Source organism: Schistocerca nitens, chromosome 5, assembly GCF_023898315.1.
Source record: "Schistocerca nitens isolate TAMUIC-IGC-003100 chromosome 5, iqSchNite1.1, whole genome shotgun sequence".
In the NCBI taxonomy this organism is placed as follows: domain Eukaryota; kingdom Metazoa; phylum Arthropoda; class Insecta; order Orthoptera; family Acrididae; genus Schistocerca; species Schistocerca nitens.
In genome coordinates, this window is record NC_064618.1 from 100143539 (window position 1) to 100166601 (window position 23063).

General features: G+C 44.5%; 1 protein-coding gene across 1 annotated transcript in view; it reads left to right on the forward strand.

Moving 5' to 3' along the window:
* Positions 1 to 23063, forward strand: part of LOC126260297 (uncharacterized) — a 145592-nt gene that overhangs the window by 74851 nt on the left and 47678 nt on the right. The window lies entirely within an intron of this gene.

Sequence of the window (23063 nt, forward strand, 5' to 3'; positions counted from 1 at the left end):
TTTATATCTTTGGAAACAGGTGAAAATCACTCAGTAACAAATAAGGGTTACATGGAGCATGATCAAACTATTTCAAGTTGAAAGTGCTGAGATTGTTCAGCATTTTGCAATAAATGTTAGAGTTTTCTGTAGTGGCTCTTCCCATAAAAGCTCCCAAAAAATTGTCATCGATTTTTGTGCAGAAAATGTTTGGCTACACTTTAGTAGAGGCCTGTGTGGCAAGCTTGTGTGACCACACTTCACTGACTGGTTTCTGACATACTAGTATGTAACCCATTTTTCATCCACTGTCATGATGTGATAGAAGAATTCATCTTCATCTGCTCTGTACCACATCAGAAATGTTAATGCAGCTCCCAACATCTTCACTTTGTAGACATCAGCCAGAATCTTCAGGACCCCATATGCACAAAATTTGTGATAACCAAGCTTAAAAGTCACACAGTTCATACCATACTGTCCTTATGGAAAACTGGCTGATTATTCTGTAATCATGAACTGAATCATGCAATATCCAGTATTTGGGGCATTTGGATGTGACAGTAGTCTGATGTTGGACTGCACAGGAACGTGCAAGCAAGCATATTTGTCGTCAATGTTCTGGTCAAACCTGTCTGACCGCCACAAGGGAAGATCGTCATATTGTACACCAAGCACATCAAAACCCCTTCCCATCTGCATGTGCAATGGACTCCAAACAACATTCTGTGTCATTGCACACCACTAGTAGGAGAACAGCAGCAGCCAGTGACCATTTTTCAACAGAACACTGTTCATTCACCTGTAGCACTGGTCTCTTTCAACTGCCTGCATGATGTCTGGGTACTCCCATGGCCAGTGAGTTCCTCAGACCAGAGCCCAATAGAACATGTGTGGGACCATCTTGGATGTCAACTCCATCCAAGTGCCAGTAACCAGGATATGAAGGACCATTTATAACAGTTGTGGGAATGTTCACTCTGGAAGAGAATACAACAGCTTTATAAACATCATACTCATAAGTTAGTTTCTTTCTAAATTTGACATATTTTATAATCACTGAAATAACTTTGTACATCATCTCAACCCATGAGGTTTCATTTCATTCTCTCCTTCCTTTCTGGGTGCTTCACATTTTTATCAGGCAGTATATTTTTGAATGTTACTGTTATTTCCCAACTATGACTGATTGTCATTTTTCCGATAAGGGATTAATGTACTGTGAGAATGTTGCCAGTAAGTCCCACTCTTTAAAGTTCTGGAGTCAAATCACATATTATCCTTATTACACACTTCTCTGTAAGAAACATGCTTTTCTTCAGTGACAAATTGCCTTGGAGTCTGATGCCATAAGACACCATAAGACATTAGTGAAATACGTAGCAAAAATGAGCTTACTTTTAGACATTTTCATCTCTAAAATCTGATGTTATCTGTAACACAAAAGCTACAGAGTTTAAATCTTTAAGAATATCTGTAATATGTGACTTCCAGTACTGGATTTTATTAATGTAAACACTTAAGACTCTACAATATTCTGTTTCACTTATTGATTTACTCTCATGCAAGGTTTCGAATGGTGTGATCAAACTTTGTGCAGTGCTGAATTGCACGTATTGAGTTTTATCTAAATTCAGTGACAGCCTATTTGCAGAGAACCAGTTATTTATTTTAAAGAAAATATTATTTGCATTTTCAAGTGTTGAAGTTGGTCCCTTAGGCTTGCTTCAAATACTTGGATCATTAGCAAAGGGAACCATTTGTGCTTCTCAAAAGTACAATGTACAATGATATAATAATCATGAAAGCTCCCACAACTTTGTTAAAATTTGAAATTTATAGTTTATTTCTCCAGCTGAATTACACATTTATTTTCATTACATCATACATTCCGAAGATGCTGTTTCATTGCATACACTCCTTTAGTTTCTTAATGCAACCTTCCGCACCCTTTTAGTTAGACAGGATGAAAAGCAGTTACCCAAGATCTCTAGTGTCTTAATATTGGAGATTCTGTAGTAAGGTTCTGCTAACTGAAGAGTCAAATGCTTTAGACAAGTCAGAGAAAATTCAGCTGGTAATATTTTGTCATTTGAATTTTGTATGATTTTATTTATGAATTAAAAAATAGCATGCCCAGTGGAAAGGCCCTTTTGAAATTCAAATTGAGATTAAGTATCTTATTTTGAATGTGGTGTATTATCATTCATACATACATAATTTTTCCCAATATCTTTTGAATGTGGTGTATTATCATTCATACATACATAATTTTTCCCAATATCTTTTGATGTGTTGGCAGAAGAGCCAACACCGTGTTGCTAGAGGAGGCCGAAATGCACACGTTTAAGCTCACGCAGGCTGGCGTGAGGTCTGGAACAGTTAAAGGAGTTGAGTCTAATAAATAAAGTAGGGAGCTCTTGGAATACTTAACTTTAATCCATAATTGGAGAACATCGCTCTTGATGATACATAATTACAATCTCAAAATAAACTGGTAATGGCGCCTTGCTAGGTCGTAGCAAATGACGTAGCTGAAGGCTATGCTAACTATCGTCCCGGCAAATGAGAGCGTATTTGTCATTGATCCATCTCTGGCAAAGTCTGCTGTACAACTGGGGCGAGTGCTAGGAAGTCTCTCTAGACCTGCCGTGTGGCGGCGCTTGGTCTGCAATCACTGACAGTGGCGACACGCGGGTCCGACGTATACTACCGGACCGCGGCCGATTTAAAGGCTACCACCTAGCAAGTGTGGTGTCTGGCGGTGACACCACATTCCTCCCCCGCAAATCGGCGTACGGTTGTGTTATAAGGTTTCCGCCCGCCGTGGGGAGGACCCCATGTTGACGTATGCGACGAGGTGGGGAGCCTAACAACAGGCGAGGCTGTGCCACCCGCACCCTGCCATTCGGTCCGAGGGGAGCTAGGAAACGCCTGAAAACCTAGTCCAGGGTGCATGCCAACATGCGGTGTATGCGCCCGCAGAGAGACAGGAGGGGCCGAAGGGTCGACCTCCATCAGAACGGGGCACCCGATGGGCGAAGACGACATCTGGTCCGGAGCGGGCAAGAGTTCCATGTCGGAGGACAGCTGGTCACGGGAAGCGATCGGCGGCGCGTGACCCAGGGAGGCGCCCGGCAGTTGCAGCGACGCGTCCACTGCGGGTGTCGCCGGCGGGAGAACATGCGGCGGCGGCGGCGCGTCGCCATGGGGCAAAATGGAAGGCAGCGTCGGTAACACCTGGGGCTGAGGCGAGCCAGTAGATGGGTCCCCATGGCGCTGACCGGACGGCACCGTCGCTGAAAGCAGACGGGGAGCGGCAGATCCCGTGCGACGGCAGAGGCGCAGCTGATTGAGATGCCGACGCACTTCACCAGAGGCCCCCAAAACCAAATACATAGCACGGCCGAGGCAGCGAAGAATGCGCCCTGCAAGCCAACGCCGTGAACCTCGATAGTTGCGATAGTATACAACGTCGCCTGGGGCAAAAGCAGGTGTCTGCCGCTGCACAGGAACCTGATGCGGCGGATGCAGCAAAGACATCAGGGTTCGAGGAGGACGACCGTGGAGCAACTCAGCCGGCGAGCGACCATCTCGGGGCTGAGAGCGATACGAGGACAAAAAGACAATAACGCGTCCTCCCGTGAATGCGACTTTTTCAGCTTCAACATCTGTGACTTGAAAGTCCGAACCAATCGTTCAGCGGCACCGTTTGACTGAGGCGAAAACGGCGCGGATGTCAGATGTTGAATACCATTGGCCCTGCAGAATGACTGAAAGTCGGCGGACATGAATTGTGGGCCATTGTCAGAAACAATAGTCTGTGGAAGACCTTCAATGCAAAAGATAGCGGATAACGCTTGGATGGTGGCAGATGACGTCGTGGAAGACATCCGGACAACAAAAGGAAAATTACCGAAAGAATCGACCACAACCAACCATCGAGCATTCCAGGATGGACCAGCAAAATCGATGTGTAAGCGTTGCCAAGGGGAAGTGGCTGTCGGCCATGCAAAGAATTTCCGCGGTTGGGCGGATTGTTGGTCGGCACACGCCATGCAAGAAGAGCACATATTCGTAATCGCAGCATCGATTCCGAACCAAGTACAGTGCTGACGAGCAAGTTGTTTCGTGCACACTATACCCCAATGTCCTTGGTGGAGAAGCCGTAAGACAGAGGACTGTAATGAACGTGGGACCACGACCCTGGACTGATCATTATCAGAACCCAACAACAAAACACCACGTCGAACAAAAAGTCTCTCCTTGTGAGCAAAAAATCGGCGAACCAACGGATCCTCGATCCGTGACTTTGGCAAGGGCCATTGCGTAGCAACAAAACGCAAAACGGTAGCAAGGACAGGGTCAGCAGCTGTGGCTGTAACCACACGACGAAAATCAATCGGAAACGATTCGACCACATCATCGGTTTCCGAATCAATGAACATGCAAGCAAGTTCGGAAGAATCGAATGCTCTATCCTCAGCAACAGGCAAACGGGACAACGCATCGGCGTTTCCGTGCTTAGCAGTGGACCGATACAAGATATCGTAGCGGTACTGTGAGAGGAAAATAGACCAGCGAATGAATTTCTGCGCCGTACGTGGAGGTACAGGCTTGTTCGGATGAAAAAGCGATGTCAAAGGTTTGTGGTCTGTGATGATGGTAAAGTGACGACCAGACAAGAAATCATGAAACTTAGTAACACCAAATACGAGAGCCAAAGCTTCTTTCTCTATCTGTGAATAATTTCTTTGCGCAGACGAGAGCAATTTGGACGCAAAGGCAATAGGGCGATCATGCGATCCATCTTTGTGCGCAAGCACACCACCGATCCCGAAATCCGATGCATCCACCATCAACAAAAGGGGTTTCTGGGGATCGAATGGCGTAAGGCAAGTATTTGAAAGCAACGCCGATTTCAACTGGCGAAAGGCGCGTTCACATTCCGTCGTCCAGACGAACGGAACACCTTTACAGCGTAAGCGATGTAGCGGAGCTGAAATGGAAGAGGCATGTGGCACATATCTGTTATAGTAATTGATTTTTCCCAGCACACTCTGTAGCTGCTTCAAATTCTGCGGCGAGGGCAAGTCCTGTATGGCACGGAGGTGCTATGGACTGGGATGTATGCCTTGGGCATTGATTACAAGTCCCAGATAGGGTAAGTCACGAGCAAAAAACACACATTTGTCCTTCCGCAAGCGAAGACCATTTTGTCGCAAGACCTGAAATAACGACCTCAGATTGGCTACATGTTCTTCTTCCGTCTTTCCGGAGATCACAATATCGTCCAGATAGTTTGCTGCAGTAGGGACTGAGACACAAACAGTTTGCAGATATTGCTGAAACAATGCAAGGGCGGATGCACACCCGAATGGCAGTCTTTTGAATCGATACAAACCAAGATGCGTGTTGTTGTGTCTAGACAAGACAGCCTAGACACAATGAGAGGAAGCCGAAAGGCACGCGCTTAAACTCACGCAGGCTGGCGTGAGGTCTGAAACAGGATACGTAATGAATGCTATAAAGAAAAGTACGTAGCTTCTGGAATACTTAACTTTAATCCACATTTGTAGAACATCGCTCTTGATGATACATGTTATAACCACAATATATATGGCAAAGGATTATGGCGTTTTGCTAGGTCGTAGCAATTGTAGTTGAAGGCTAGGCTAACTATCGTCTCGGCAAATGAGAGCGTAGTTGTCAGTGATCCATCTCTGGCTAAGTCGGCTGTACAACTGGGGCGAGTGCCAGGACGTCTCTCTAGACCTGCCGTGTGGTGGCGCTCGGTCTGCAATTACTGACAGTGGCGACACGCGGGTCCGACGTATACTACCGGACCGCGGCCGATTTAAAAGCTACCACCTAGCAAGTGTGGTGTCTGGCAGTGACACCACATGTGTTAACCACCAAAACGCGCTGGGAGTCTTCGTCCACCGGTATTTGCAAGTACGCATCTGCTAGGTCCAACTTCGAAAAATATTTCCCCGGGCACAGTTTGTCAAAAAGATCTTTTGGGCGGGGTAAAGGAAGAGTTGCCATCACTAGTTGTGGATTCACTGTGGCCTTGAAGTCCACACAAAGTCTCAATTTTCCGGAAGGTTTTGGCAAAATTACTAAGGGTGAGGCCCAGAGAGAAGCCTGCACACGTTTAATTACATCTTGTGATTCCAAATCGTGTAATGTTCTTGCGACCTCATCACGCAATGCGTGGGGAACATTGCGCGCTCTGAAAAATTTCGGTTGCGCATTGACTTTCAGTTCCAACTGTGCTTTATAGTTCTTAGCGCAACCAAGGCCCGGTGCAAAAATGTCTGCAAATTCTTCACAGAGACGAGAAACACTGGCTGAAGGCACAGTCTGGTTCACTGATAGGACCTGATTGACAATACACAAGTTAAACAACTGAAATAAATCTAAACCAAACAAGTTCACTGCAGAAGAAGAACGAAGTACGTAAAATGACACAACTTTTGTTTGTCCCTTGTATGTTGCAAGAAGGCTGCACTGTCCTAACACAGGGATAGCTTGTCCTGAATAACTATTTAACTTAACATTTGCAGCACGCAACAGAGGTGTGCCCAGTTGTTTGTACGTGTCATTATTGATTAGTGAAACTGCAGCTCCGGTATCGAGCTGGAATGGTATCACGTTGCCATTTATGACCAAATCTACAAAAAGTTTATTGTCCTGCTGATGACAAGAGCGACTGTCTCGTGCAACGTGAACTGACACTGGTACAGAATCACTTGCGACTTGACGCGATTTCCGGCGATGTCGACGCACACTATTTGTGGGACGAACACAGTCACTGTTAGAGAGAGTGGCACTGGGTGGAGTGGAATTAACTACATGAATTTCCATGGGCGAAGGTTCACAAGCCTGAGTATTCTTGGTTCGATTCCGGCGCGAAGCAAAGGGCCTGGAATGGTTGTGAGTGTCCGTTCTGAGCTTTTTCTGGCAAACACTTTGAACATGTCCTTTTCTATTACAGAAAAAGCAAATAGCCTGGCGTGACAGGCAATTCTCACGCGAATGTCTAGTAGCACACCGCGGGCATGACTTTAGCACTGCATTTGCTTGCTTGCGTGACACACGTAGCGGAGAGCTTGGTGGCAGCTGCGCGGACGGGCGCGAGGGCTGTTTACTGTTTCGTGCAGCGCGCCCGACGGGCCGGTTAATGTGACACACGGCCGGTGAAGTTTCAAATGATTCCTGAGCAAAGTCAAGTCTGTCTTGCCTATCCAATATGTCCATCACTTGTCGCAGGGAGGGATTGACTAGTTTCAAAATCTGTTCCCTTATACGAACATCAGAAACGTTCTGTGCAATTGCATCACGCACCATAGTATCTGAATAAGGGAGTCCACATTCACACTCAAAAGCACAATCCCTAGTAAGGCCATTCAAAGTTGCAACCGACTCCCTATTAGTCTGACTGGCCGTACGTTTTGTACGAAAGAAAGTATACCTTTTTGCAACTACACTGACTGATTCTTTGAAATATACATCTAATGCAGACAAAATTTCGTCGTAGGACAGAGTTGCTACGTCGCGTCGGGCAAACAATTTCACTATCTCACGGTAGGTGGACACTCCTACACAAGAAAGCAAAAAAGGCTGCCGCTCAATACCTTGAATTCTGTAGGCGGCGAGATGGAATCCAAATTGGCGTGACCACTCTGTCCAGCTTTCCAGTGCCGCATCAAAAGGACGAAAAGGTGGTGCAACAGCATGTTGTGGATTCGGTAGCGGTGGAGCGGCGGCTGCTGCATCGTTTTGCATTGCACGTTGTCCCTGGACGAGCTGTCCAGGGGCATCCAATAAGGCCTGCGTCTGCTGATTCTGCAAGCAATAAAATTCGGACAGTACGTCTGGAGATTGTGGCGAAGCCATGATACAAGTAATTTAAGCAAGTATAAAGAAGAAGACCGTTTTTACACTCGTCGCCATATGATGTGTTGGCAGAAGAGCCAACACCGTGTTGCTAGAGGAGGCCGAAATGCACACGTTTAAGCTCACGCAGGCTGGCGTGAGGTCTGGAACAGTTAAAGGAGTTGAGTCTAATAAATAAAGTAGGGAGCTCTTGGAATACTTAACTTTAATCCATAATTGGAGAACATCGCTCTTGATGATACATAATTACAATCTCAAAATAAACTGGTAATGGCGCCTTGCTAGGTCGTAGCAAATGACGTAGCTGAAGGTTCAAATGGTTCAAATGGCTCTGAGCACTATGGGACTCAACTGCTGAGGTCATTAGTCCCCTAGAACTTAGAACTAGTTAAACCTAACTAACCTAAGGACATCACAAACATCCATGCCCGTGGCAGGATTCGAACCTGCGACCGTAGCGGTCTTGCGGTTCCAGACTGCAGCGCCTTTAACCGCACGGCCACTTCGGCCGGCGTAGCTGAAGGCTATGCTAACTATCGTCTCGGCAAATGAGAGCGTATTTGTCATTGATCCATCTCTGGCAAAGTCTGCTGTACAACTGGGGCTAGTGCTAGGAAGTCTCTCTAGACCTGCCGTGTGGCGGCGCTCGGTCTGCAATCACTGACAGTGGCGACACGCGGGTCCGACGTATACTACCGGACCGCGGCCGATTTAAAGGCTACCACCTAGCAAGTGTGGTGTCTGGCGGTGACACCACATCTTTAAAAAGAAGGTAAGTAGTGATCTGGTCAGAAGTATCTGTCTTACTATTTTTCTCAGTAAACAATCTGACAATAGCATATTTCAGTGTGCCAGGCAACATCCCCTGTGATAGTGACATGTTGCATACATTGTACATATGTTAAGAACATGATTTTAGACCCTTACATGAGATATGGTGAATTATTCTTTTAGTTTTATTGAGTGAATTTTCGTTTTGATATATGGTGAATCAATTAGACTCAACATAAAATTTTTATGGCAATATTTGGTGAAAGTGAAATTTTCAGATTCACACACAAGCTACATTGCCTGACAGCAATGGGAAGGTTAAAAAATTATTAAAACTATTGAAACAATGTCTTAGGAACAAATTTAAAGTGAAAGGTGACCACACATCATGGTCCGTAAAAGCAATATGAAAAACTGAACACATTCCAGTTGTAAATTACAGATTTGCAATAATAATGGAATTAATAATTTAAAATACAAAACAATAATACTATATTATGTCACGCTTCATAGTCCAGTAATCAGTTCTAGGTAAGTAGATAGATACATGAGGTAAGTAGATAGATACATGTAAATTTTTAAAGTAAACAAGACTGAGTATCAGTGAAATTTATTTTTAATCTCTTCAGGGATATTGGCACATATGTGACCATAAACCTAGTGCTGAATATATTGAAGAAAATGAGGTCCTGTAATGGGCAGTGGTTACATTTGTGACCATTGTGTTCCTGTAAGTTGGCTACCTTGTTCGTAGTTCATTATCTTATGGAGAGAGATGTTTTTATACTTGTAGATAGTCAGCGGCAGCCTGTTGTTCAGTACGTGCATCATAATTTACACTTTTCTGCAAGAGAATTTTTCGTCTACAATTTTTTATTGTGTGCTTTGAACATTTATTATCATAATGTTACTGTTGAAACAGTGATATCTGGGAACTATTTTGTATAAATTGACTGTTTACAAACATACACATTTGCGGACACAGTGCAATAGGTAACATAACCTGAAATACAACATAACCACCAGTGTCTCAATTATAAAATACCGTTTTTGTCATTTTGTTACTTTCATTTATGTTACAGTTTCTCTTACAACATTATTAAAAATGAATCAAAGGAAAACATTGAGCCCAGAGGAAATTTTACTCATTTTAGATTCTGTTGATGATGCCAATTGTTCTGATTTGGACATAATTACAATTGATGAAGACAGTGATATTCCTGATGATGATTCTGATGATGATAGTGTTGTTGGTGATGACATTGTTGCTAGTGGTGATTTAGATGTTGATAGTGCAATTCAGTCAATAACAGTGCAAACCAATAGTGCAACTACAAGTACAAGTTCCACAGTTTCGAATTCTCCAACATCTTCCTGTATTATATGGTATCCAAACAAGGACAATGACTTCATTGGTAACATTCCTGCATTCTGTGGTGTTTACAAAAGTAATGGTGATCCTTCAGTACAAAGACACCATATTTTTGCTACTGCAACATGTTCACTCCTGAAGCACTGGACGTGATAGAGAGACAACACGGTATGCTTTTTCAAATGGTGAATGCAATTTCTCTTTCTCAGTAAGTGAAATTCATTGCTCCTTAGTGATTAATTTGATTATGACATATATAAAGTACCCAAACTATCATATGTACTGGTCAACTAACCCAGCTTTGAGAATGGATCTTATTGCTGACATTATGTCACTAAAGAGATTTGAGAAAATAAAAATGTATTTACATTTTGTAGGCAGTGATGAAATCCCTGAAAACAACACTGAAATGTTTGTGAAGGTGAAACTCATTTTGGACATACTGAAAGAGACATTTTCAGGGACAGTAACTCCTACTGAATATCAATCAATAGATGAAATAATTATCCCCTTCAAGGGTAGAAGCAGGATAAAACAGTATATAAAGTCTAAACTCAAAAAGTGTGGATTCAGAGCAAGGGTACACTCTGGCTCAGATGGATATGTGACATTTTGTAAGATGTACCAAGGGAAAAGGCAGGAACAGAATAACGCACTGAGCCCTAACTTTAGTCCTATTGGGAACGCTGTTGTAAAATTGTGCCAGGGTCTGGAAGGAAAGAATCACAAGATTATTATTGACAATTTATCAATTTATTCACAACAGTCCCATTGCTTTTGTATCTGAAGCAAAAGAAAATTCATGTATTGGGACCTATAAGTCGAACGGACTGAAAGATGCACAGAGTAAATTGACCAACAGCAAAGCTCTAATGAAATCACGTCAAGGTTCAATGTCTATTGTTACTTCAAATGACAATATTACAATTGTGCAATGGGTGTATAGAAACATTGTCCGCATGGTTATCTACCTTTGCTGGAGGGACACCAACCGATACTGTCAAAAGATGGGACGTGAAGAACCATCTTACATAGATATAGAGAGGCCATATGCTGTAGCATGCTACAACAAATTCGTGGGCGGAGTAGCCATGACTGACAGGATGGTTGGACGCTACCCTCACACAATGAAAAGCAAGAAGTTTTATTTGAGAATATTTTTCCACTTTTATAATGTTGCACTAGTAAATGCATGGATTCTTTACAAAAGAGATTTCTGTTGTGGAATTCAAGGCATCAGTTGCTGCAACAGTTATAGAATTGGGAAGCCTGCAAAGGAAGTGTGGCAGACCATCAAACATCCCTGACCATGCTCACTTGAAGAAAAGGCAACACAATGGATGTTCTGCAGATATAAGAGTGGATGGAAAAGCCCATTACCCTGAAAAAAAGGAATTTAATAATCCCCCTAGGTGCAGAGATAAATCTACAAAAGAAGAACAAGATACTGTGGTGTCGATAGTTCGTATTGATCACAAAACTTAATATCTGTGAACTCTTAAGTGCTCTGTTGAGCCTCCATCTTAACTTTACTTTAATCAGATCTTTGTTATACTTCATTCTGTACAGACACGGTGTCAAGTGTAAATATATATGAGCCACGACATATATAGGAATTAAGTTTTCTATATCCTGATTACTGATCCCATTCCCATAGTGGTGACCCCGCAGTTCGTTCGTGTGTCGCATCTTCTGTGCTGGTGTTTATGCAACAGGTTATGTGCACTATGCAATGACCACGTCAAATAATGCCTTGTTTGAAGATGTGGATGCACAACTCCGCTCTCCAAGTTTCATCGTTTCTTCACCAATGACGTTTCATCATTTACGCACAGCGATTCACGTTCTCAACCAACTCCGTGTGCTAACCTCATTAGTTTTCAACGGTTGACAACTACGCCATTAGAGAGAACAATGGACTCAGGCTTCGTGTCATTGGATTATGCCCATCTGACAGTGAAATGTGAACTGAACAATATTTCGAATTGTGTCTCTTCAAATCAAGTGTTTCAAGAACAGAGTGATCTCCATTCAAACACATGTTTAGCCACCCACCGGCATGCTATATCAGTTACTGCTGGGCCGTGTGCAACACCGCCATTACTACAAACTGCACCGTATCCGTTCCATGCATGTGGTGTTCCTGTTGTGTCCAATTTACATGCACAATTCAGTGTTTCGCATAACATGGACCCATTACCTCACCTCAGTGGCCCGCCACATGCACTACAGGCATGTTATGCATCAGATAGTTTCCACGTGGTAGGCATTCTCAACCCCCCCCTCACTTTTGGGGGTCCCCGTTTCCGGTCGCTCAACCGCCTGCTGCTCCCACAGCACTGCCTGTGTCTGCCACACCGGTATCTCATCCTGTTCCGGAAGCAGGTCGTTTCCATCCAGCACTCATCACTCACAGGTTCAGTTTCTGGGCCCCCCCTCGTGTGCCATCCATCTGCCTGTTTCCACGGTACCATCCGTGCCTGCCATGCCATGTTTTCATGACACACAGTCAACTATGCAGCTGCTGCTACTTCATATTCGCTCGCCTGGTTTAAATCCAGGCCTAGCGCGCTGGCCTCTGGCTTAACCTCAGTTCAGCTGCTACCCCAGGAGACACCAAAGCTGCTGTGGTCACGCCCTGCTGGCCACCTGCCAAAGCTTATGAGGACAACCCGGCATCATGGTTCGTGCTCATCAAGCATCTGTTTGAGTTACATCATGTGTCTGACGACAACTCAAAGTTTCTCTGCTTCGTCACACACCTCCATGACCACTCAGATTTGATTTGTAACCTGCTCCTTTCGCTGCCGCCTGCACCAAAATACGAGTTTGCAAAGAAGCCTATAATGGAAAGACTTGCCTGCTCGCCACAAGAGTTGATAATCAAGATTCTCTATGAGGAGCACCTGGGGGAACACACCCCCTCACAACTCTGGTGCCACCTTCGATTACTCATGAACAAGCATACCATGTCTGACGCCACACAATGGGCTGTGTGGTTTGCCAAACTACCTACTGATCTACAGATCCATCTATTACCACACTCGTTCAAGTCCATTGGCTCCCGCCTATGTATCACTGACCAGTTGTATTCGCCACTGCAGCAACATCAGCCGGTACATTCCACACTATTTGTCGACACAGCCACCCCGCATACCGACCTTCAACCAGTAGAGGCAGGGCTCGCTCCACCATCACCTCATCTACTTCTCCTGGCAGCGTCAGCTGACTCTCTCCACTGTCCGAGCACTCCAGGATCGCCCACACACCTTAAGTACTGATCTATTTACTGGAAAAAATCAACAAGCACAAGCCGCCCCCATTGTTGCAGACTCCAACTCCTACTCACCCTGCTCACTCTTTCTGCTGGTACCACAAAGTGTTTGGCGACGATGCCAAGAAGTGCAGGGTGCCATGCCAACACCCAAACACCGACCGCAGGAACTAAGAGACGCTGAGTCCTGTGGGGTACCTAACAGGCATCCTCTTACATTACACTCTGTTCACTCGACTGCCCGGCTGAGTGGTCGTCTCTATGTGACTGGCATTGCATCAGGTCTAGCTTTTCTGGTTGACACTGGAGCTGACGTGTCGATCATACCTACTTCGATGGCTCCACCCGCTTCTTCACAGACGAAGTCACTTCTACGAGCTGTCAACGCATCAACGTTACCTACCTCAGGCTCAGTAAAGGTTACTCCATCTCCTTCTCTATGTTTTCCGTGGACATTCTATACTGCCAACATCGATGAACTGATACTCGGTATGGATATTTTGTCACATTACAAACTATCTCCGAACATCGTACAGGGTTCAGTGATCCACCATCCTATGAACACTCACATACTGTGCACCTGAACCTATGTCCAACGCTCTGTTTCCACCGCAACATATGATATCATATGCAAGTGCTCCACCCTCGCGGGCAACATTGTGACTTGCGATACCGACCTACTGTCAGAATACAACTCGGCGACACAACTCCGCCAGGACAACGAGAAGCTGAAACAACGCATCACATCCACTTACAGTGAGGTCGTTGTGGCTCGTACCTTGCTTCTGCAACTACAGTCCATGGCCCCACCACCTAAACAAAATTGCTCAGCCAAGCCTAGCTTGAAGTCTCACCAGGTTAGTCCACAAACTTTACTTGCATGTTACATTCCAACCCCCCCCATCCCACTCGCCTCATCCAGTGCTGTGTGTTTCAAACAGTGCTGCTAATGACAGTCATGTGTGCGTTGCGATCATGCCCACGTCTCATACAGCTACCGTGCATATTGATTAACATTCTCCCTTTCTCACTCACCAGCCACATGACCAAGTGGCCATTGTGGCCCCACGTGCAAAGCCAGCGCTGCTCTCGCCCGAGCTGGTTGTCCAGTGCAAGGTTAACAGCAGACAGTCGCCACCCATTCACCTTCGCTTGGCACTGCGCGCGCACCAACCTACTCCACACAAGCACATGCCGCGCTCCCATAAGAGACATGTGACTTTCGTGCTATCTTTCCCCACTCCTGCTAACAGCTATGCTTCATCACACCCTACTCACCCAAAGACTCAGCGCCAGGACGTTAACCAATCTCATGTGTAGTTCTCAATTTCTTCCATCACTGATGGAACAACATACAAGATAGTTACCACTGACAGCCCTCCTATTAGGCATAAGGTCCAACACCTCAACCCTATTAAGTTGCGTGCGGCCCAGCAATAGATTAATGAACTTTTGGCAGCAGGTGTTCTGCAACCTTCAGACAGCAACTGGTCTTCACCAATCCACCTCATCCCGAAATACGACTGATCTTTTCGAATGTGAGGCGATTACCGATGCTTAAATGCTCATACCATCATGGACAATTACCCAGTGGCGAACATCAATGACTTCACTCATATGTTATTGGGCGCCACAATTTTCAGTGTTACTGACTGTAAACCCACCTACCTCCAGATTCCCTTGGCGCTGGAAGACATTCCTAAGATGGCTATTATCACGCTGCTCGGTTTATTCTAATACCACTTCAAGTCGTTCGGCCTAAAATATGCGGCGCAAATGTGGCAACGTTTCATTGACTCTATCTTGCGACAGTTCGTTTTAGTTTCCTTATCTTGAGGACATTCTCATTATCAGCAGCTCAGCATAGGAACATGAAAATCATCTGCCTATGGTCCTCCAGACCTCGAACTCCAATGGTGTCGAGGTCAACAAAGACAAGTTTCAGTTTCGCCAGACGTCAGTCTCCTTTCTAGGTTCCACCATCTCCACTGATGGAATACAGCCTCCCAAATCTCGTGTGCAGGCTATCACGTCTCTGCCGTCCCCAGCTACTTACAAAGAGCTATGCCGTTTCCTCGACACCATCATTACTATCGTCGCCATTGGCCTTCTGCCGCCACTGTTCAGGCACCCCTAACGGACGCGCTATCAGGCAAACAAACTTCCAGTATCAAACCAGTCTCTTGGACTGCTCTGATGCTAGAGGCCTTCAAGGTTCTGAAGACTTCTTTAGCTCACGCTGTGACACTCGCCCACCCCGACCTCTCAGCCGAGTTATTCATCACTACAGATGCCAGCAACATCACAGTGGGGGCAGTGTTTCAACAGCGCAAGGGCGATACAGTTTCCCCCTTTCATTTCTTCTCCAAGAAACTATCTACGGCTCAGAGAAAATATTCTGCATTCGATAGAGAGCTCCTTGCTGTTTACGAGGCAATCAAACATTTTCTCCCCAGCGTCGAGGGACGTTCGTTTTTCGTTCTCACCAATCACAAACCACTGGCAGAAGCGTTCTGCAACCCACCTGAGGACCACCCCCTCGACGTTACCGCCACTTTTACCTGGTTTCTCAATTCACAACGGACGTCCGTTAAATCAAGGGTGCAGATAATGTTGCTGTGGATTTCTTCTCGCGGATCAGTGCTGTTTCCCACATTGTTGATCTTTCTGATCTGGTCTCCCTCCAAGCTTCTGACAAAGATTCTAAGGCTCTCCTACAAGGCCTACAAATATCACTTGTTTTCACAAAGGCTAAATTTCCTGGCGTTTCCAACGAGGTGAGGTGTGATTCTTTGACCGGCACCCTACACCCTTTACTCCCACCTGGGCTGCGCTGACAGGTTTTCGATGCCCTGCATAACCTAGCCAACCCGGGCATTTGAGCCACCACACATCTCGTGTCAGAAATTTTTGTTTGTAAGAATATCAAATGGGACTGTTAACCCTGGGCACACAGCTGTGTCGCTTGCCAGTGCAACAAGATCAGCTGCCACACCTCCCCGTCTCTGGGCAAGTTCAATGTTCCTGCAGGACGATTCCATCACATACGTATTGATTTGATTGGCCCTCTTCCTCCTTCGGAGGGCCATAGATGTAGCTTATCAACTATCGACTGTTTGTCTCGCTGGGTCAAGGTTGTCCCTCTCCCTAGCATTACTGCCGAGACAGTAGCCAAGGCTTTCATTGGCTCATGGATCGCTCGTTTCGGGTGCCCGATCACTATCACCACCACTCTGTGCTTTCATATCGAACAGCAACTATGTGTTGTACCAAGTGGAAATAAAACACTGTGTACAGAATACAGTGCAGTTAGTAATGATTCACTAGTATCGCCTATAATGTGAAAATCCTTCCACATTGATAACCCCAAGTCGTGAATATGTGATTTTCATTTGTGATCGTGATCACTCGTATCTGCGTCACGCTTAATAGAACTCCATCTCATTGAACATTCGCTGTACATAGGTGTGAGCACCATGGATGTGTGAAGTGAGATTGATTACTAACATAATGAACAGAGTGAAAGTTTTGATCAACATCAAATTAACAATGTATCTTGGGTGTTGACAGTGACAACTTGCAACAATAGTTACTCTACAGGTCCGACAATAGGAACACTACATCAGTGCTCAATGTATGCATCAATGTAGTGCCCTCACTGTATAGAAAATGCCATGCAACATACCTCACCTTGACCATGTCACCAATGCAGGCCACACAATGACAGCAATGGGCTTCAACACTCACATTGTCAACTGGTCTCCTTCCAACAGCAACTACCACTGGCACTGACCTCAATGGCATAATTTCACAAACTGACTGCGGTGATTATCCTGCATTTCAAGTTTCCATGAACTCACCTCAGGTGGCATTCTGTATCAAGATAGAACAATAGCAATTGGCAAACAGTCGTGGTGCCACATTGCCATCTCTACCACTGTCACCTTCCAGCAGACAGCACAGCAACTATATACTACAGCATGCAACATGCACACATGCTGTCAGCATGCCATGCACTCTGCCATGTCCAACATTAAGCTCCAGCCGTTCTGCATGGATGAGTTGATGTTATTGTTTGCTACAGTGGAATGCTTTTTTTCACACCGAGACATTACGGATGACTCATAAAAATTCATCATTTTACTGTATCACTTAAGCAAGCACACCAAACTAGCAAGTGACATCATCCCATCACCACTGCCCTCCAATAAACATGAGACACCAAAACAAATGATTCTTAGATGACTTGCGCACCCTCCGGAACAACAACTACATTAAGTGCTGTATGAAGCACATCATGGTGACAGCACTCTGCCACAGCTGTGATGCTGCCCCCGCCACTCAGCTGACACAAAGGTCAAAACAGTCACACATTGTGGACTGTCTGGCTTGCATAGTTGCCATCTGAAGTCTAGACTGCACTGATAGTCCACAAGCAGCAACCGAAGGAAGACGGACTCACACTGGCCAACAGAACATACACCTGCATGTGTCGGGACAACCGCCTCTCAGACAGTCCACCCCATGACAACGTGCCACCCCGCAGCGCCTGTTCACCACAACCCACTACAGCACAATGTCTGAACTTCTCCAGCACTGTTGACGTTCAGCTACCACAATGAACAACCATAGCCAAATTGGACAATTCTGACGCTGTGCACTGGTACCACTGAACATTCAGTGATAAGACACAAAAATGCCAAACTTCGTGCCTGCACCCAAACACCAGTGGTGGCAAGAATAGGCACACTTGCCCACCATGCTGCAAGTTGCCTTCTGTCCATGGTGACACCGACAGGTGAATGCATTTTCGTCACAGACTTTATAGACAATACCCACTTCCTGATTGACACAGGGTCCGAAGTCAGTATAGTCCTGCATCACCATCCCTCAGTGCAGTCTACCTCGGAACATCTGCAACTCCTGGCCACCAATGACATTCCCATATGGATATGCGGCACCACAAGCAGAACAGTGACTTTCACCAACAGTGCACAACATATGTGGATTTTCTACATGCTGATGTCATGCAACCAGTTCTTGGGGTGGACTTCTTGTGACACTTCAAAAACTTTCCCCTGACTTGCAGCAGTTTGTATTCTAACACCATGACATACACACATCTAATACTATAACACCGGGATTGCCCCCAGTTGTCCACTGATGCCCCTGCATTAGTGCCACCTAATGCAACAAACCTTCGCTGCACTGGACAAGTTCACTGTATATCACACACAGCTCCTGGATGCTTGCAAAGAAAACTACTAGTTATGTCAAAGCCCTACCAGAAACACACTCACAGCCAACCTGGGCAAACAATATGTACTTTTGTGCTCTGCCTCGCTTGCCTCCCCAGCCCATGCCAGTGTCCCATCAACACTGTATTTGTGTGCCATACAGAGCTTAATGGTCCATAAGATTATTGTTATACCAGGATCTGTAGTACAACACAAGGTGCATAGACCAGATCCTCAAAAACTCAATGCAAAAGAAGCAGTCAATGTTGTGTGGTGTACTTTGACAACCTGACAGCCCGTGGCCTTTGCAAGTAAAAGTGGTTCCAAAGAAAGACAGATCATATGTGACCCGAGGCTTTCCCGGCAAATGTGCTGTATCCAAGGTACTCAGGTGTCCAGCCAGATCCGATAATCATAGTTCCACGATATTTCAGCAAATAACCATTCCACTATCATCAGGTGGTGCTGATGCACAGTTTGCAAGAAAATAAAACCACTACCAATGCCATATATATGCATTTCTTGATGCTACTCTACATCTTGTTGACAAGAAATGCCCAGCTATAGGTGCCTGTCTTGACCTCACAAAGGTTTCTGACATGGTAAATCACAAGTTGGATTCTTACAGGATAAGGGGAACTACCCATGGCTGGCTCAGCAGCTATGTGAAAGACCAAGCAAAGTATGTTCATGTAAATAAGGTCAGTCAATCAGGGATCCTAAGTGGGGGTACACTCATCTACATAACTTATATATATAAAAAAAATAAATAAATAAATTAAAAAAAATGGTGTGCTACAGGGCTCTATTCTAGGTCCCTTGTTATTTCTCCGTTATGTAAATGACCCCCCCCCCCCCTTCCACCCTACCCACTAGCACAATTTGTCAATGAAACAAAATTCTTAGCGATTGAAATCACTTATACATTCACATGGAAAAGCCACACTGACATGACTAGTTCCAGAATAAGCAAAATTTGTTTTATGCTCCACTCGGTGATGGACAAGCCAAATGCCAGCACACAGATATGCATGTGAAACCTGGTAGTCAAGGATAGGCAGGATTCGGTTATGATTGTGGACAGGCCCATAATCAGTTACTATTGGTTGCCTTTTACAGTTACACACAATTTATTTTAAACCAGTAATTCCAGACTCAACAATAAATAAGAATACCACACATTATTAATGAAGGAAAAAATTACTGTGTAAATAATACTGTTTACTGTGAGTTACAAATTAGCAAATCACCATTAAAAACAGATGCACCAGATAATGTTTTACAAGCAAGCCACTGTGATCTGGGCAGAAGGCCTTACATGGCAGGAATGGTCGTAAATTAAGAATTGTTTAAATCTTGCTGCAACTTACCAATTACAGATATTGAAATATTAAGGCAAGTTGCCACAAACACAGCGGAAGGCATCAGATGCCAGGAATGGCAGTAAATAAGGTTTTAAGGCTTACTGCTGAAATAGAAATACCAAATTAGAATTTTACGGCAAATGATCACATCAAAGCTGAAGGCCTTACATGCCAGGAATGGCAATAGTATAAAAAATTGTAGAAACCTGCTGTAAAACAGCAAATACAATAGCAAAGGTTACTTAAAAAAAAAAACAAGCAACTGATCACCAAATGTGTGAAATAAGATGATGGTAAACTTTATAACACAGCCCTTAACATCCACTGAACACTACACTGCTAGATTTATTCCATTAGGCCACCAGAACTATTAACTAGACATATACAGGTGGTCCATTGTCAGTGACCAGGCCAAATATCTCACGAAATAAGCATCGAACGAAAAAACTACAAAGAACAAAACTCATCTAGCTTGTAGGGGGAAACCAGATGGCGCTATGGTTGGCCCGCTAGATGGCGCTGCCATAGGTCAAAAGGATATCAACTGCGTTTTTTAAAATAGGAACCCCCATTTTTTATTACATATTCATGTAGTACGTAAAGAAATATGAATGTTTTAGTTGGACCACTTTTTTTGCTTTGTGATAGATGGCGCTGTAATAGTCACAAACGTATAAGTACGTGATATCATGTGACATTCCGCCAGTGTGGACGGTATTTGTGTCATGATACATTACCCGTGTTAAAATGGACCATTTACCAACCGCAGAAAAGGTCAATATCATGTTGATGTATGGCTATTGTGATCAAAATGCCCAACGGGCATGTGCTATATATGTTGCCCGGTATCCTGGACGACATCATCCAAGTGTCCGGACTGTTCACCGGATACTTACGTTATTTAAGGAAACAGGAAGTGTTCGCCCACATGTGAAACGTCAACCACTACCTGCAACAAATGATGATTCCCAAGTAGGTGTTTTAGTTGCTGTCGCAGCTAATCCGCACATCAGTAGCAGACAAATTGCGCGAGAATTGGGAGTCTCAAAAATGTTGGTGTTAAGAATGCTACATCAACATCGATTACACCCATACAATATTTCTAAGCACCAGGAATTGCATGGTGACAACTTTGAATGTCGTGTACAGGTCTGCCACTGGGCACAAGAGAAATTACGGGACGATGACAGATTTTTTTGCACACGTTCTATTTAGCAACAAAGCATCATTCACCAGCAGTGGTAATGTAAACTGGCATAATATGCACTATTGGGCAATGGAAAATCCACGATGGCTGCGAGAAGTGAAACATCAGCGACCTTAGTGGGTTAATGTATGGTGTGGCCTTATGGGAGGAAGGATAAATGGCCCCTATTTTACCGATGGCAATCTAAATGGTGCAATGTATGCTGATTTCCTACGTAATGTTCTACCAATGTTACTACAAGATGTTTCACTGCATGACAGAATGGCAATGTACTTCCAACATGATGGATGTCTGGCATGTAGCTCGCATGTGGCTGAAGCGGTATTGGATAGCATATTTCATGACAGGTGGATTGGTCATCGAAGCACCATACCATGGCCTGCACGTTCACTGGATCTGATGTCCCCAGATTTCTTTCTGTGGGGAAAGTTGAAGGATATTTGCTATAGTGATCCATTGACAACACCTGACAACATTCATCAGTGCATTGTCAATGCATGTGGGAACATTACGGAAGGCGAACTACTCACTGTTGAGAGGAATGTCGTTGCACATATTGCCAAATGCATTGAGGTTGATGGACATCACTTTGAGCATTTATTGCATTAATGTGGTATTTACAGGTAATCATGCTGTAACAGCATGCATTCTCAGAAATGATAAGTTCACAAAGGTACATGTACCACATTGGCACAACCGAAATAAAATGTTCAAACGTACCTATGTTCTGTATTTTAATTTAAAAAACTTACCTGTTACCAACTGTTCATCTAAAATTGTGAGCCATATGTTTGTGACTATTACAGCGCCATCTATCACAAAGCGAAAAAAGTGGTCCAACTAAAACATTCATATTTCTTTATGTACTACACGAATATGTAATAAAAATGGGGGTTCCTATTTTTAAAAATGCAGTTGATATCCGTTTGACCTATGGCAGCACCATCTAGTGGGCCAACCATATCGCCATTTGGTTTCCCCCTTCAAGCTAGAAAGTTGCGTTCTTTGTAATTTTTTTTCATTTGATGCTTATTTCGTGAGATATTTGGCCTGGTCACGATCAATGGACCACCCTGTATAACCTTTGATGTAGGCATTATGAGATATTGTAATAAATAATACAAGAATAAAATACAAGGACCAGTACATAAGTTCATTAAGGGGTACTGAGGCAAATTATGCCCCCAGAAGGCGTGGGATGAAGGAGTGTTACACTGAACTACTGGCCCTCATACCCCCTTTTAGAACACACATGTCTTACAAGAACCAAGGGGCCACACAGATGGTGCTCCAGGATACCTCTGAGAAGGTCCAGCAACAATCACTTTCGTGAGTGATGAGATAGGCAGCCAAGAGTTGCATTCACTTCACAAGATGGTAACTCAGACTAGTAGCAGTCTAACGAATGACTAATGATAATCTGACTGAAGCTACATGACGTGCGATAAACCAAATGCAATGATGGAACAATATGCCAAAGCCGAAACCAGTGGTCTGCACTACGTCCCCAGAATACTGTGTTTAGAGCAGCCGGAACAAGAAGGGAATCACTACCACAAGTTGAACACAGTAAATAGTTATAAGAAGTTGAGGAAAGCTAATCAGATCTGCCTTCCCCAAGCACTCCACTCGCTGCTCTTTGCCTCAGCAACACTATGAGCAGCAAGATGAACCCAAGTCATTGGAGAATCATGAGATATCACAATGGTGGCGGTTTTTCTACTTGGATTGAAATGCACTCATCTTAAAGCTTGCTGGATCCGGTTTACAATGAGGTCGTACACTCTCGTGACCATAGCCCTTCCGTCCAGCAGTCCATTTGTGCCGCCAGTGGTCCCGGTGTGTTCTGGCACTGCACGGACCTGGCTCCTCCTGAGTCCCTAACTGAACTGGCCCCCTCACACAACCCGGGAAAACAACAACATCACCCCAAAGATAGGACAACAGTTACTACATA